The 16,798-nt window shown below is 32.8% G+C and overlaps 1 pseudogene; it reads right to left on the minus strand.

The window, feature by feature from the left end:
* The window catches only part of LOC149557753 (uncharacterized), a 49,644-nt pseudogene extending 33,508 nt beyond the window's left edge, over positions 1-16,136 (minus strand).
* Between the last annotated feature and the right edge of the window lie 662 nt (positions 16,137-16,798).

The following is a 16,798-nucleotide window of genomic DNA, read 5'->3' on the forward strand; positions in this document are numbered from 1 at the left end:
AATCAATTTAGTTAACTTGTTCTCACACTCATAAAAAGTTCAGTTAACTACTCATTACACTCAAATTTAAAATAGTCAACTTCACTTGCACAAGGAAGTTTCCATTTTAACTGAATCTTCTCTCTAATCTTAACTGTTCATTCAAATTGATCCTGACCGTTGATCAATTCCTGAATTCTATTTAAGGGACTCTCAATCCCTCATTACAGTTGTTGGATTTTGATGCTATTGAATTATTGTCAAACTGAATACTCATTTTTATAGCTCTCATATATGATTTTGCTTAGTATTTTAATGTCATCTAACTTAATAATGCATACATCTAGCTTAGTTTCTTTTATTGTTTAATAGAATAAATTGCACATCATATAAATTACTTTCATAATCATAGTTTTCATAAATCCTTCATTCTACAAAGGTCTAGTTGTCTGCATCTTAGTTTGAGAGAAAATAGGTAAAACCCTTCTAGTTAGAGGGTAACAGGTTGCATTGTTAGACCTCTTGGATTAACTATCCCATGTTCATTCTAGGATGAATCTGCATACAATGACCATGTTGAAGTGTAGGTGAAAGATCTGAAGCCTCATTTTCATGTATACACACCTTACTTCCACTACTCCTTTAACTTCAAGAATAATTTGACATCAAACAACATTCATCAATAACATAAATTGTCTTTATCATCTCCTTAGATAGTACCCTTCCTACTTCTAGATTCTTCCAATTATTATCACTTAATCATGATTGTAGATCTCAGACTCTGTAAACTTAGACACTTAGAAAATAGAACTTTCATCGAACTTTTTTCTCATCCTAATCTAGCTTCAATGTTCTTCATCAAATCTTCATTAAATTTTTCCATCCTTAGATCTTGCAATTATCTTTGACTTTAGCTTTTGAACTTCTTGAATATTATTTATCTTCATTGTAAATCAACCTAAAATTTCATCTTTCTTAACGTGTTCTTCCAAATCATACTTAGTTAATATTACATTTCACTCAAGCAATACATCACTCAGTTTAAACTAGACTTGCTTGATTGATACTAGACATTAACTTTTCTTTTCCACCTACTTAGTGACAACTATAGTCACTTAATGAGCACTATGTTCCTTCTTTCACCTTGTTACTCAATGTAGCTTGTATAGGTTAGTGAATACATTTATTCCATCATTTTATTTCAAGATTACATGATTGCAAAATAATCAAACCAACATTACATTATCACTGTCTAACTCATCCAAGTTCTCATTGAATACTGTACATATCAACACTCTAACTTATCAACATACTTTCTTATAACCCTATGATATGGGACTCTATTAAATTATCATAATGTCTAGCCAACTAAGACTTGACATCAATGACAACATAACAATTGATATGATTATTTCACATTCATTATCAACATTTTCATTTAGGGCTAACAAAACCAAGATCGCATGAGGGATCCATAATGTGCATCATATAAGTATTAATATGATTATTTTTTAATTGATCTCATCCCCCAAATCTATTGGAAACACAAGTACAATGGAGGAATAACACATAATGAATGATATTTTATGTCAACATAAAAGATACCAAATAGTCTCAGTACTTTGCATCATTTGTAAAAGACAACACAAACCAATATTTATGATAAAAGCACAATTAAGATATAATATACATATATAACATATAGAAGAATCTATATGAAAATAGAGAATTTGTCACAATTGTTGGAAATATAAGGTAGGGTAGGTTACTAAGAGGTGACGGGTGAATCAAGAACCAATAAAACTTTAAACTTTCACTAATTAATCCTTCATATATTAATCTAATCTAATTGCATGCATGAAAGAATGAAAGCAATAATATCCATAGCACTTTGACACAAGATATGGTGACCTAGAAACCTTCCAAATAGAAAGTAAAGCTAGAGTGGGGATGACACCCACAAGGTTTAGTACTACAATATAAATTTGGTTTGTTAAGGCTTACAAATTATCACTTCTAGTGATCTACCCTATTAGGAGCAATAAGGACTGTTAAGTCCACCTTGTTAAAGGATCTACAAACATATAGTGGCATATGCACTTTGTTAGGAAATTTAGCAAAAGACTATTAAGTCCACCTTGTTAGAGGATTTCACTAATGCACCTATTAGGATGAACCAGTGACTAATCTATGATTTGCAAATTTTATTTGTTGAATGAGATTCCTTAAATTGCAATTATCACCTTACTATGATAGATAAGTCTTTTCTGTACCATATACTACTTATAGCCTTCTTCAATTCACACTCATATGCTTCTTACTTATTTGCATACTCATTTATTAATTACATTTGGATATGATTCAATGCTTTACATACATATCAATCCACTTAATTACCTTTTAGAGTTAGCTACAATACCAAATTCATCATAATTCACAAATTTGGCCCATTGTTGTAACTTGGGTTCAGAAGACAACTCAATGATGTTCTAATACTTGACAAACACTATCAACACTCAGAAAACTATGGCACTCAGTTGAAGTTGAAGCTCGATCCATATTGATCACTTCGAGTAGAACAAACTCAGTTAGCACTGTATGACTCAGTGAACAATAAGAAACTTGGTAGATACTGAATCACTTGGTTGACACTACATGACTTATTCAACATTGGACTCTCTTTGTTAACACAACGAGCTTAGTAGATATGGATATACTTGGTTAACACTACTAAGCTTGGTTAACACTAAGATCTTCATCACTTCTACAGGAAAGCTCAATAGACTCTGCGACACTTAGGCAATACTGTAAACTGTCTCAGATGCTTGGTAGACACTATGAAGCTTGGCATGAATTGTAATTTGACTATTTATCTCGACAGCAACTAAAACACTTGGTTGACATTTCTAGATGAATGATAAGCTTGGTAGCAACTGTAGAGCTTGGTAGCAATGAAACCAACTAAATGTTAAGTCACTAATACACAAATTGACCTTAATGTCAACAATCTCCCCCTTTGGCATTAGTGATAAAAACACTTATCATACCAAAAATCTGATTTCTCAAAACTTTCCTTGTCAACAGTCTGGATCTTCAACTTGGTTTGACTATTGTCTACTGTTGTAGCTCAATAACCTATTACTGTGTTTTACTCTATTTTTTTATTTGTGAAAATTGCTTTTGTAAACATATTTTCTACTAAAATGTACATGTGTCTCCATATTACTACTCCCTTATACATATATCTATCCCCCATACATATATCTCGAGTATGATAATATTTTCTATACAAATAACCTTCTCCCCCTTTTTATATAAATGCCAAAGGTGCAAAATATTTACAAGTTAATACAAAAATGTGACAAGAAATCACTATGTACCTTCAAAATGATTGTCATGGTTTTGTCCCAATTTTCTTGCATTACCTTAGATGCATGCAAGTCTATATGTACCTTTGTTGAAATTTCCATCATGTGATTAGCTATGGAGAATTGATTTTCATGGATCAGTGTCTTTGCATGTGCAATGTAATTTTGTAGTGTATCCATTTTTGGAAGAATCATGCCTTGAATTGCTACAAGTTTAGCTCTACTTATGGCTTCTTCCCTTAGTAATTCTTCCTAGAGATATGTCAGGTATCTGATCTTTACAAAATGTTCAAAACTATAACTAAGATCAAGTTACAATTGATGTGCACTTGGCTTCAAGTCTTCATCTATCTTGGATAGTTTATCCTTAATCTCCTTAGTAAAGATAGATGTGTTACTCAGCTTGACAAACAAATAAATAACATTATTTATAAATGTTTCTATTGTAGCAAGAACAATAGATAATTCTACTTGATAAATATTTATCTTCTATGCTACTTGCTCCAAAACTTTGTTTTCAAATTTTCTTTCTACCATTTGTAGAATTTTTTCTTGTCCATTCATTTCTTCAATGTATTTGTCGACAATTTCAATGAATTGATCCAAAATAAGTTATTTCTCATCAACCTCAATTCTTAGTGCATCAAAAAATATGTTCTTTATATCTTCAAGTACCTAGTTTTTCTTTTTCCTTTCCTCTCTGAGCTTTTGTTTCCTTGCTCTCTTCTTCCAAAGTTCTCCAAGGGTATCCATCTCTTAAAGGGTGAGGTTAGAGGTATCCCAATGTGGAATAACAATGTCCTCATCTAGATCAATTTCTTCCTCTTTTCCCTTATCTATAATAGAAGGAACAATTTCCTTTCCTTTGTTCAAAACTTTACTGCTTAGTTGAGACTGAGTCTCAACCATCATTACACTAGTCATGTTGGAAATAGTAGTGGAAATAGTAGAAATAGAAACAAATGTAGGAATAGTAGAAATAACACTAATAGCAGGAATACCTTGTCGTTGCTTGGTCAAGCTTGATGTTGGAATGATCTGAGCCTACTACTTAGTAAATGAAGTGTTAAACACTTCACTCATTGAAACACTTGATAAAGTAACTCTAGAGACTGGTTGGGTGCTTTTTCATCAAATTTTGACCTCAAAAAAATTGATAGAAACCTTCTCTAAGCTAGATTTGATTAAGGATTCGCTCAAAGAATGAGGAAGGGAAGTCATAATCTCTATTGCTATCTTCTCTACATTAGTATCCTCAATACTTTTAATTTCTATAAGACTTCCTCCTGTAGCTTCTTGTTCTTCTTCCTCATTAGCATCATCAATATCTACATTTTCTATTTCCTCATCTTCTATTTTTGCATCTTCATTATCTTTTGTCACATCTTTTTCTCCATCCTTATCATCTATTTGCACAACATTATCACTAGGCTTGTGCATCCCATAGATGTTTTTCCATGCAATAGTATTAGACTTCACCATATATTCTATGTCCTTTGACAGAATTAGCAATGCATTAAATTTTGGAGTAATCTTATTCTCATTTTTCTTCAATGATTCCCTGACTTCCTTGACTGGCATATTAGGCATAAGTTACCTCAAGGTCTATACTCTGATGTCCTTAGTAACATTTACTACATTTTCCCAAACTAGTGCAAGTACCTTGAGAATTGCATCAAGAACTTGTTTTACCAGTTCATCAAGGGAATACTTCCATTTTTCCATCTATGCCACTAGGGCATCTTCAATCTATTTCTTCTATGCTACACTCCTGGTGTCATACTTGAGTGTTTTGATGGATGCCATGCCTCCTTTTATTATTTTCAATCTCTCTTCAAAAGTAGGGATAGTGTTTTGAAATATGATATGTTCAACTTTATCCTCTTCATCACCCAATTTTAGTTTCCTCTTAGATTTGGTGGATCTCCTTGTAAACATAGCATAGGAAGACTTTGCAGGCTTGGTTATTATGATCTTTCCTTTCTTCTTGGGAGACTCCTCTTCCTTAGGTTATACTTCATTTGCATTTTCCTCTTCATCTTCATCTTACTCTATGTCATCTCCCTTACCTTCAATAAAAATGAGAGGAGATCTTGATGACTTGTTGTTCTTCATATTTTTTTCTATCCTCTTTCTTCCTCTACTCACTACCTAGGGTAGCTTAATTTCAAGTTCAATCCTGGCCTTGGTCTCCTCATATGTTCCAAAGTATGCTCCCTTGAGATCTATAGCCTCATTTAGGAGAGCCTAAATAATGTCTTTTGTGTCATCAATGTTTACCTCATAACCCAAAGGTTTTACCCATGCCACTCTTGGCCTAACTGCTTGGATGTGAACCTTGTCATAATCAACAAGAAAATAGATATCCTGCTCATAGTCTTCTACTAGCTTCTTAGGTATCCTATATTTTCTCTGCATTTTCTCCTTGAAAGTTTCAAAGTAGACATCCATTATACTTTCAAAATTTTCTCCCATTTCAGCTATGAACTCATTTATTTGATATAAAATAGGTGTATCTTTCCTCCATACCACAATTCCTCTGGAAGGGAAAAAAATTGAACATAGAGGAATAAATAGGTTAAAAGAGAACTAAACTTACACAGATTGTTCTTGGAGACTCAAGTACTCTCCATTTTTTTTCCCAATAAACTCGATAGTAGCTCATGAAGGTCAAAAGATAATTTTTTTTGACCACCTTCAATGCTAAGTCAACTACTTCATAGGGAACATTGTTCTGTCTACTCAAGCTATATAACTTGTGAGCAATAACATGTATCCCAAACTTGATTTCCATGTTTTTCACTCCATTAATCTTCATTCCTTTTCTATCCCACTCGGCAAGATTTATCTTCATTAGTTCAACCAAACCTAGGGTTTTTGTAATCTTATCTTTATTCAACATTGGCAATCTAGTAATCATGTGTATCATCTTCTTTGTGATTTGGATAGGATGATCCAACCAAAAATGCATCTCATGAACTATTCTTAAGATGTATCTGATCCATTTTCCTTGAAAATTTCATGGCATATGCATAATGTGTGTCAAACCCTTCATCTCCAAATTTGTATTCTTGGGTTTTAAAGAGTGATCAACACATTATTTATTGAATGCTTGGTTTATTTCTAGGGTTCCAAGCTCTTGAATTTAACAGTGATAGAATGTCCTGATATCATGAATTAAAAGTACCTTTAGAGGGATTTATTATCTTTCTTTGATTGGGTCAAGTGCCTCTGCAATTGCTAGAGTTAGTTTGAATGTGGGAGCCTTGCAATCCACTCCATGAATCAACATCTTCAAACCCTTTTTCACTTTTCTTCTTAAAGACATGATTCACTTGATAAATCTTGAACATGAAAATAATCTTCAACAACTACTTCAAATCACTTGGGGGCTCTAAAATCACTCTTCACTAATACCTCTAAAAATTCACTGTGATATGATTTGATGAATTTTCTATTTTTAACAAAATTTTGTCTTTACAATCACCATTAATGCTTCATACACATGTTTTTTGGATGATAGGTTTTCCTCCACTTGGTTTGGTCTTTATTGCTCAGAAGACTACTTCAACTTGGTAAGAACTTTAAACTTAGTAAGGTTACCATCACTCACTTTGAACTAACTCAGCATCTGCATCTAGAACTAGGTAAGGATATGCATCTTGACCTTGCTCGGTAAGGTTTTGTGACTTGACCTTGCTCGGTGAGGATTTCAACTTCCATCATCACTCAATGATCCTTGTGCATCTTAAATGTTGATATGGATCTTCTACTTGCATACTAGAACTAATGTTAGTTGACTTTTTCTTAATCATACTTCTAGTGATTTCCATAGGGAACTAACTCGAAGTGATTGTGCCACTCAACTCATTGACTTGGGTGTCAAAAAATCTATGACTTTGGTGTTAGTGTAAATAAATATTATTTACCCTTTACTTAAGTTTATTTAGGATAAATTTATTATTTTATTATTTATTAGGTTAGACACCTTAGAGTATGTGCACTCATATGATTTTTCATGTTGACAACACATGAGTAAGCAACTCTAATTTAGCACATGGTTTCTACAACATCTTTACACATGAGGCACCTTGTCATACTTATTCTCTCATTGATGCATGTGTATTCATGCACAACAAAGGATGTGTGCTTAGTTTTCATGCTTATCTCCTAGTTCATTCTAGACACATTCTGAATGCATCTTAGAGGCCTTTATATACAGGCACCTCTAGTGTACTATACAATCAACATCAATCAATTGAATTCATATCGATATTTTGATCATACTCTATTGGTCTATTTTGTGGTAGTTGTTGATCTTCTTGGTCTCGGGTGAATTTTTCCCTAAGAAAAATTCATACATGGTATCAGAGCTATACCAAATTCTTACATGGTATCAAATCCATAGGAGCATCATTTCATAGTCATTGGAGACTGTACTTGCTTCACCTCTCTAAGGACACCTTGATCTAGATCTAAAGTATCCACAGATATTGGGAGTGTCTAGAGCCAAAGTGGACCTTGTCATTACATCTGGAGTGTCGATTCGATGAATTTCAACTATAAATTTGCCTACCATAGGCTATAGTCAAAATTGAGGTAATTTTTTTTTTGCAAATCGGAGCCCAAAGGCCCAATTTCCAGAATTGGTATGATCATTTCAAATCTCTGAATTTAAATTTTAGATCTACCTATTTTATCATTTGCATCTATACTATTTTTTTTGGATCTACATTATTTTCTGGGAAAATTTTGGCCATCAAGCTAGTAGGAGAGATTTTTCACAGGAAAAGATTGGAGCTTGCTGGTGCTAATCAAATATTGGTATTACATTTAGAAGGTCAAAAAAAACCCCAAACTAGATTTTTTTTCATCCAAATCAAACATCTGAGGCCAAATCTAGAGCCATTTGATTTTTGGAGGTGTGACTGTGACGATTCAGGAAAAATAATTATAGCGGTGATTTTCAAACAACAATATCTTTGTCATACAGATTCCTTTTTTCAAGCAATATTTTTTTTTTTTGGATAGAATTTTGTAATCTACACATTGGTGCAAGTGGTTTGAGATCTCTATTCCTAAATTTTTTTGTAACTCACAAATCCCAATTTTTGCCACTTCAAATGCTTAGTACAAGCTCATCTAGACTCCAAATCAAATTCTTTTTTTTTTGAAAGTGCATAATTTTTTGTCTACTTCTAGATTTGAAAGAAGATTATATTCTTCTGTGGATAGAAATACTACTTTCAAAAATAGGTCCTAAATTGGCAAGTGGTTATAAAGTGCCTAAATCATACATTAGGGGGGGTTTCTTTGATTCTCTCTTGCATTTTGGGGTGCATACATACATTGATCTCATGGATTCTTGTCACATATGCCAGTCTAAAATAAGACTGAAGTTGACACTAGGGAACTATCAAAAATGGAGTGCCTTAATCATTGATCATCTAAGAAGAGAACATATGGAAGTGTTTCCTTATCTATCTTCAAAGATATTGCCACTCAATCCTACGTGGTACAAATATTTTTCTTATATTCTTCGATTTATGTATAGAAGTATAATTGAGGAATCTTTTGCTCCTCTTACTATGGAAAGTTTTCCTCATGATGTTTAGATGGCTCTTTGGGAAGCATATGGAGATGCACGATTCACTCCATTTCTAGAGGGCATTCTATCTTTAGTCACTTCATTCATGGTTTCTTCAACTCTAGATGAGATCCCACCTCCTAATACTCCTGTTGATTCTACTGATACATTTCCAACCACACATGCTCCTGATTCAGTGCAACAAGATTTACCATGTCTTCCTACTTCAGCTTCATGGGATGACTTCCTTCCAAACATTGTAGGGTTGTTCATGGAGTCTCACATTGAAGATGTGGGAGACATCATTGGTGACATCAATCTTCTCTTTGCTAAGGAGACTTCTTCACTCATTGTAAGGACAGACTCTGACCCTCAACCACTTGATTGTTCTAACATGCTTGTGGTTTCTTTATAGCAAATGGAGGACTCTTTCACTTATGAAGAGTCATATTAGTCTTTGGAGATTGTCCTCCATTTTCCTCAGACATCATATTTTCTAAGGATTCTTTTTATTAGTTGGGGAGTATTCTCTACAAAACCTATGGTACCATTTCTTCCTACAAGGAGGACCATCATTCAGCTTTCATGGTCCATCTTCTTCAATCATCAAGGAGCTTCTATCATAGGTGTGCATTTATTAGTGAGGGAAGGTGGCATTGCTTCTCTTCCTTCATCTTTCTATTTGGATCCTTCATTGTCTTTGTAGCTTGATTCAGGTTCACATATGGACATGCTTCCTTGTTTTATACCTTCTTGTTGGCATTTACTAAATTGGTTTGTGGCATATGCATTCACTAGTACATTTGGGCTCATTTTTTTACCATTATTGGTCAAAATTTCAACCCAAGTTGGTCAAAATTTGGACCAACCAATTGGTCAAAATTTTGATTAACTTACTGGTTGGTCAAAATTTTGACCAATACATTAGTTGAAAACTTTCAAAATTGTTGGCACAATTTCTGCCAAGCATTGGTCAAAATTTTGACAAATGCTGGTAGAAAACTATATAGCATTGATCAAAATTTCAACCAATGCTTGGTAGAAAACTACCAAGCATTGGTCAAAATTTCAACCAATGCTTGGTAGAAAACCCCCAACCATTGGTTGAAATTTTGACCAATTCTTGGTCAAATTTTTTTAGAGAAATCAGTAGTTATGAGATGATAAATCAAGAGGAAATAGTTGAGAGCTTAGAGTGACACAATTTTTGATGATCATGTGAAATGAAATGGGTGTGCGAGTAGAAAGAAACTAGAAAGACATTATGTACAGATAAAGGCATGAAATAGATGGTTTTGGAGCACTTAGCACAAACACTCAGCATTCAGTACATATCATCATTCGAGATTAAATGGGTGTGTGGGATTATATGTATAGTGAACAATAAAGGAGGGAATTGAACCCTTCCTGAGGCTTACACTTGTTGAGGTCCACTTCAATAATGGCCCTTCCTGTGAAATTGTTGTCTAAAACCTTTCTAATGAGATAATGTGTAATGAGCTCTTCATGAATGGGATGGAACATGAATCCAGGAGGTACAGTAATTATGAAGAGCTCATAACACATTATCTCATTAGAAAGGTTTTAGATAGCAATTTCACAGGAAGGGCCATTGCTGAAGTGGAGCTCAACAAGTGTGATCCTCAGGAAGGGTTCAATTCCCTCCTTTATTGTTTATTGTGCATATAATCCCACACACCCATTTGATCTCAAATGATGATATGTAGTGAATGTTGAGTGTCTATGTTGAGTGCTCCAAAACCATCCATTTTATGCCTTCATCTATACACAATGTCTTTCTAGTTTCTTTCTACTTGCACACCCATTTCATTTCATATGATCATCTGAAAATTGTGTCACTCTAAGCTCTCAACTGTTTCCTCTTGATTGATCATCTCATAACTACTAATTTCTCTAACACAATCAATTTTTTCCTGACATGTCACCTACTAATATAGTGATTAATAGTAAATACTATGATTTATCTCGATCCTAGTTTCAGTATTGGCTATGGTATTATTATTATTCTAAACCATTTTGTTAAAGTTAATATCTCTCAAAATAGTGGCATGTACTAGACAACCTATTCATCATGTATTTCAAAGACAATAACCTTCACATAATATAAGTTTCTTCTTATCATCTCTAGAGAAAAATATAAGACAACACAAGACTCAAAAAAATTGAGTGTAAGCTAGAACCATACCCAATGTTCTCATCATGAACAAAATAAATCAAGTAACCATCATCCTCCTCTAGATCTAACCCAGAATCCCTGGGTATAAATATTGCCTCAGAACCAAATCTTCCAGGTCCAAACCCTAGCACATTGCCTCCAACTTCAATCTGAAACTTTCTTGCCTCAAGTTCTGCTTGAAGATCAAACTCTACAAGTTCCTTGACCTTAGCTACTAAATCTAGTGTAGTACCATACACAACGTTGTTTTTTGCATGCATTTTCAATCATAATGTAGAATTAGATATTTCCCAATCAACCTTGTATTCAAGGCAACAAGATTGACTAGAAATGGAGACAAAATCAGAGATGTAGTGTTCTGTGAAGAGGGTATGTATCAATATAATCACTTAGAATTGTCTTACTTGCCAATATACTTTTCATTAATCCTTGGAAAATCTACTGTAGACTCTGACAGTTTCTTTTGTGAAGCCTTCCCACTCTTTAAATTGAAATGCATCTCATATCTAATCACCAAAGTGAAACAGATAATACCTAATGACTCATCCTTTATTTATGCATGGGTTAGTAAGTGAAGCACAAAAGAACTAGTTAAGCTGAACGATTCACATACAATTCATTTTGGAAATTTTTGGCAGATGTAGCAGTTTGGTAGCACAAACCATCTCATCTGAAGATCATTTTTGGCATATCAAGGCAATATACCAAAATGTTCTTTCACTATAGTATCACAAGAAATAATTAATTTTCCATCCTTCACCATATCCTGAGATAGCAACAAGTAAAATTGAGCAATTTGATTTATTCTGGAGAGATGTATAGACAACCTCTATCCTATATTTTCTTTATGAAGAACAAAAAGGATCTAAAATTCTAAGTCTTTAAATACATTATTCATACAGCTAAATTATTTGAGTTTAGATAGTTTCCAATAACTTCTCCATACTCTTCAAATAGCAAGGCAATGATATAAGACTACTATGAAATAAAAATACCTTTCGGGCAAAGTAGAGAGGAAGATCGATGAAAATTGCATAGTTATCAATTATTGCACAGTCATGCATCATGACAGGCTTTGAATGCATTATGAGAACTAGATCAAGCATTATTCCCTCCTTCATGAGAACTTGATAAGTAGCATAGGGAGGAGTATGTTGGTAGTCAAATGTAAACATTTCTCCTGCACATAATGGAAAAAGTGATCAGGCACATAAATCTATATTTTAAAGCAGTCTATAGCTTTCTCAAACATCCTTTACAAGTAATTATATTAACTATAAAATTTGAATGGGTTATGCTATTGTGATCAGATCAAAATTTGGTTGTGCATTATAGTTATTTGGTTCTTCTTCTTTTTTCTAAAATAGCCTATAGCTTACTTGAACATTCTTAACTGTATTAAGTTTTAACTATCAAAACAGAACTTGCTCTGCTACCTATATTTGGATCAATCTTTGGGTGTGCAGTGAATGAATGATTTAATTTCTCATCATATTCCATCAATCCAAGAGTCTGAAAATCTCCATCTTCAAAGACTCGAAGAGCATCTACAAAGGAGAAAATAAGAAATAAGTTCAATATAGGATTACTTTTCCTTCCCTGAAACACTAAATAGTTTCTTATATATTGTATCCTATTGCAAAATGAGAAAATATTCAATCATCTCATGAAATGAAAGCTTGAAAATATGTCAAATATGTCCAATTCAATAGTCAAAATAGAAAAATAATAATAAATAGATTGAAAATTAAGTATATTTTATTTTAGATATTAAGAGAACAGTTAAGGAAAAATTTACCTGTGTTAAAAACCCTCCAATTGCTGGACCAATAATCAAACCAATTCCCCACGTAGTTATCACTTGATAAATGAAAATAAATCCAGTCAACCAACACAATTGTTTTATTATTTTACAAGAAGCAAGTTTTTTGAACAGTATTTATTTGCAGAGCTTAAATCACCAGTACTATCAATAATTGATTGTATATTGTCTATTTAGCACTTTACTTTGAATGCAAGTGCATCATATTTTGTACCTGAATCAAAATTCAATTTGACTACAAGAAAATGAATAAATGACACTAATTTGCATTCATTTCATCAATTAGGAAATTGAAAAAATAAAAAATAAATTAAATCATATGAATATACCATCTTACCTTAGTTGGATCAATAATTCCTATGCCATCAAATCTTCATAACCACCTGTAGCAACATTATATCCATAATTGGAATTATCAGTGGAAAGGACCTATAAAAAGACAAGGATAGGGCTATCACTTTACTACCATGAAGACTAGAAAGAGCTATTCGCATCTAGTACTACATCCAGTGAAATTGAATAAGATTGTACACCCAAGCACAATGTCAATTTACTTAAATTCAACATGCTTCATAAGGACTAGAAAGATTTGTTTGCATTTAGGCTAATGTCTAATGAAATTGAACAGAACATACCCAAGCAAAAGAGCTTAAATCAATGAGATTCTATTGAATAGTTGTGAAAGAATTGAGTTCAAATATACTTGATTCTATTCAACAATTTCTCAGGAGTTGTAATAACCATTTCAACCACAACACTTCCATTTAATCCTGCATTCTTTGCAATTAGTTTCACCAGGAAGATCAAAGCTTGTTTAACAATACCTACACCAATTTGTAGACACCAAAGAATCAACAAATTTCAGAGCCAGATGTTACAAACACATTGCAGAGCTAAGTCTTATATGACAAAGCATTATCTACATATCCATTAAGGATTATAAAGCCACTTCCATGCCAACCATACTTGCTCGTGTAGAAAACACAAAATTAAGCTACCTTATGTTCCTCATTTTCAAGTGTATCTCTAATAGCATCAACCTTTGCAGCAAGCCTCAAAAGAGCACACCCTCCACCAACAACAATGCCCTCTTCAACAGCTGCTTGTTTATAGAAATTAATTAGTGAGTTGTTCCAATACAATTAATATAACTTCAATTAATTTATCATTCTACAAGGGAGGATCAAAGGATAGTAGACAAAAGAATTAGTCCCTTTTACACCATTGGAGAATAGTAGACATAAGACTTTGTCATTCCATACACAAATGGCTTAATAGTTAATTTTTTCTAGCATAGGAATTGGCATGGGAGTTTTATGCATTTGTATCAAATGACAAAGTTATTTACAAAGAAGACTGCCATACCTTTGTAGCATTCAAAGCATCCTCCACTCGTAATTTCTTTTCCTTCAACTCTGTCTCTATTTGTGCTCCTACCTATCAATCATACTTCTTATCATCCATCACCTAACTTGGCTCATGCTTATTTATTATCATAATGATATAGGCACAATAAAGCCTATCTTAATGAATGATATACATTGACAAAATTTATCTATTACTCAAAGAAGTATTTAATAATGAAACACTAAAGAAGACTAAACACATTTCAATAACTTCACTTGTATAACTACAACTCCCCATATAGTTTAGCAATCCTTTCATTCAATTTTTCTTTCTCATAATCTTGTTTAGAAACTTAGAAATAAAGAAAATATTCAATTGTCAAATACATTCTACAAGCTAGGTTGACAATAGCACAATTCTCTAATGAGTTACTCTTCGCCAATATATTGATATGCTCAAAAAAATACATATTGTTAACCATGATGAGATACTAGGTGCAAACAAAGGAGAAATAAAATAAAGATTAAAACTAAAGTGCTCTAATTATAAAGCATAAGACTAATAGTCCATGTTAAGGCCCGAAGAACACACACACACAGACAAGAAAGCATACCTCAATCATGCTCCTAATTTGATTAACTCTTCTATCAATAGCCTCCTAAGTCATTCCATCACTAACTATTGTTGTTGAATCTTTTGTCAACACTATCTTGGCAACAGTTCCTAGAACCTCATTCCTAATAGTGTTAAGGGCCAGCCCCACTTCATCTCTAATGACAGTGCCTACATTAGAATACATGGTTCAGATGTTTATAGTTATCTATATTACTGAATAACATATTAGGAGAATGAACTCTGAAATGACATAATCCTAAGCTGACAACTTACTTTTTGCACTCAATTTAAACTCATGTTCAAAATATTAAAAAGGCTACTTCATTATGGCCTACGAAAAATTGACCAACATAATTAACATTGGATAGAAAACTGCCATGATAAATGATTAAGAGAAAAAAAATCAGGATTCACTTGATAATCATACTACTAAATAATACCTCCAATCAACACGGCAATATTCAAATACTAACTTTTCCTTTCTCCAAATCTAGGAGCTTTTAAAGCAGCAATCTTTAATGCACCTCAAAGCTTGTTGATGACAAAGGTAGCCAGGGCTTCTTGCTTAATGTCTTTAGCAATTATTAAGATAGAATAACCACCACATGTTGCATCTTCCAATATGCTAATCATATCTCTTGTGTTTGTTATTTTCCTATCAACTAACAAGAGTTGTAGGTTGTAAAGAAAACTAAATTCATTTCTATGTAAAGTTACCTGATTCCTAATACATGTCCAACACTCACTTACAATAGCTAAATGATAAGTGCTCATTTTCAAAATAGGCTAAAAATGGAAAAAATGATTTCTATCCATATATTATATACCTTACAATTCTCATACTCTGTTGTCATCTTCTTACTGTCTTTCACAAAATATGGGGAAATATATCCACGGTCAAATTGAATTTCCTCTACAATGTATAAATTATTTTCTACACTTTTTCCTTCTTCAAGGGTTACTATACCCTTCCTACCAACTTTACTCAAGGTCTCTGTAGTCATATTTCCAACTTCATAATTGTTCGTAGCACTTACTACGAAAATACAATTAAGGGAAGATCATTATTGACTAGGCATGCAACGGTAAAGAAAACAACCATTAAAAATGGGAAAAGCATTTTACTTTGGCAAGTTTCAAGAATGGCAAAAAATATAACTATATCCAAGAATATATCTCAAACATGAAAATACATATCTCACATACAACCATTGCAACCATTGATAAGCAACAAGATCAAAACTATATCTAAGTTGAATCAAAAGGAATAACTAAGGAATTTTTTCTTCTATAAATGCATAAGATAAAACATATTAGAGCACTCAAATAGCTCGCTATAATTTTGATGAAATTTATAGCATAATTCAATAAAATTTATAGGAAAATAAACATAGGTTTTTAATTCTAACCTTGTTCATAATATGAAGAATCTCCTCAAAAATTAACATAGATGTAAATGATCATAGGTAAAGGAAGGCATGTTCTTTTACCTTAATTTCTTTCTTGGCCTTTGGCTCCTCATCACTTTCTTCTGAGCTCTCATCCTCCTCAGAGCTGCTCCCCTCAACTTTTTTTGTCGATTGCTACATTTTAGTGACCTAAAAATATGAAACACCACAATAATTATTAGGATTATGAAACATACAAGAATATATATAGAGAAAAAAACACAAGCTTTACCTTTCAAATATTTTCCATGTGAGAGTATAGGCTATAAATCGAATGATCAAAAATGTGAAATATGTAGTGAGACAATTACATGTAAGATAAACTACATAGTAATTAATAGAATAACAGAAGTCCAAATATGAAAGAATTTATATACACAGAAGAAAAAAATTTACCTTTCAAATTTAATCCTTATGAACTTATTGTTTGGAGAA

Source organism: Cupressus sempervirens, chromosome 5 (genome assembly GCF_028749045.1).
Source record: "Cupressus sempervirens isolate cs-2001-9-10 chromosome 5, ASM2874904v1, whole genome shotgun sequence".
In the NCBI taxonomy this organism is placed as follows: Eukaryota; Viridiplantae; Streptophyta; class Pinopsida; order Cupressales; family Cupressaceae; genus Cupressus; species Cupressus sempervirens.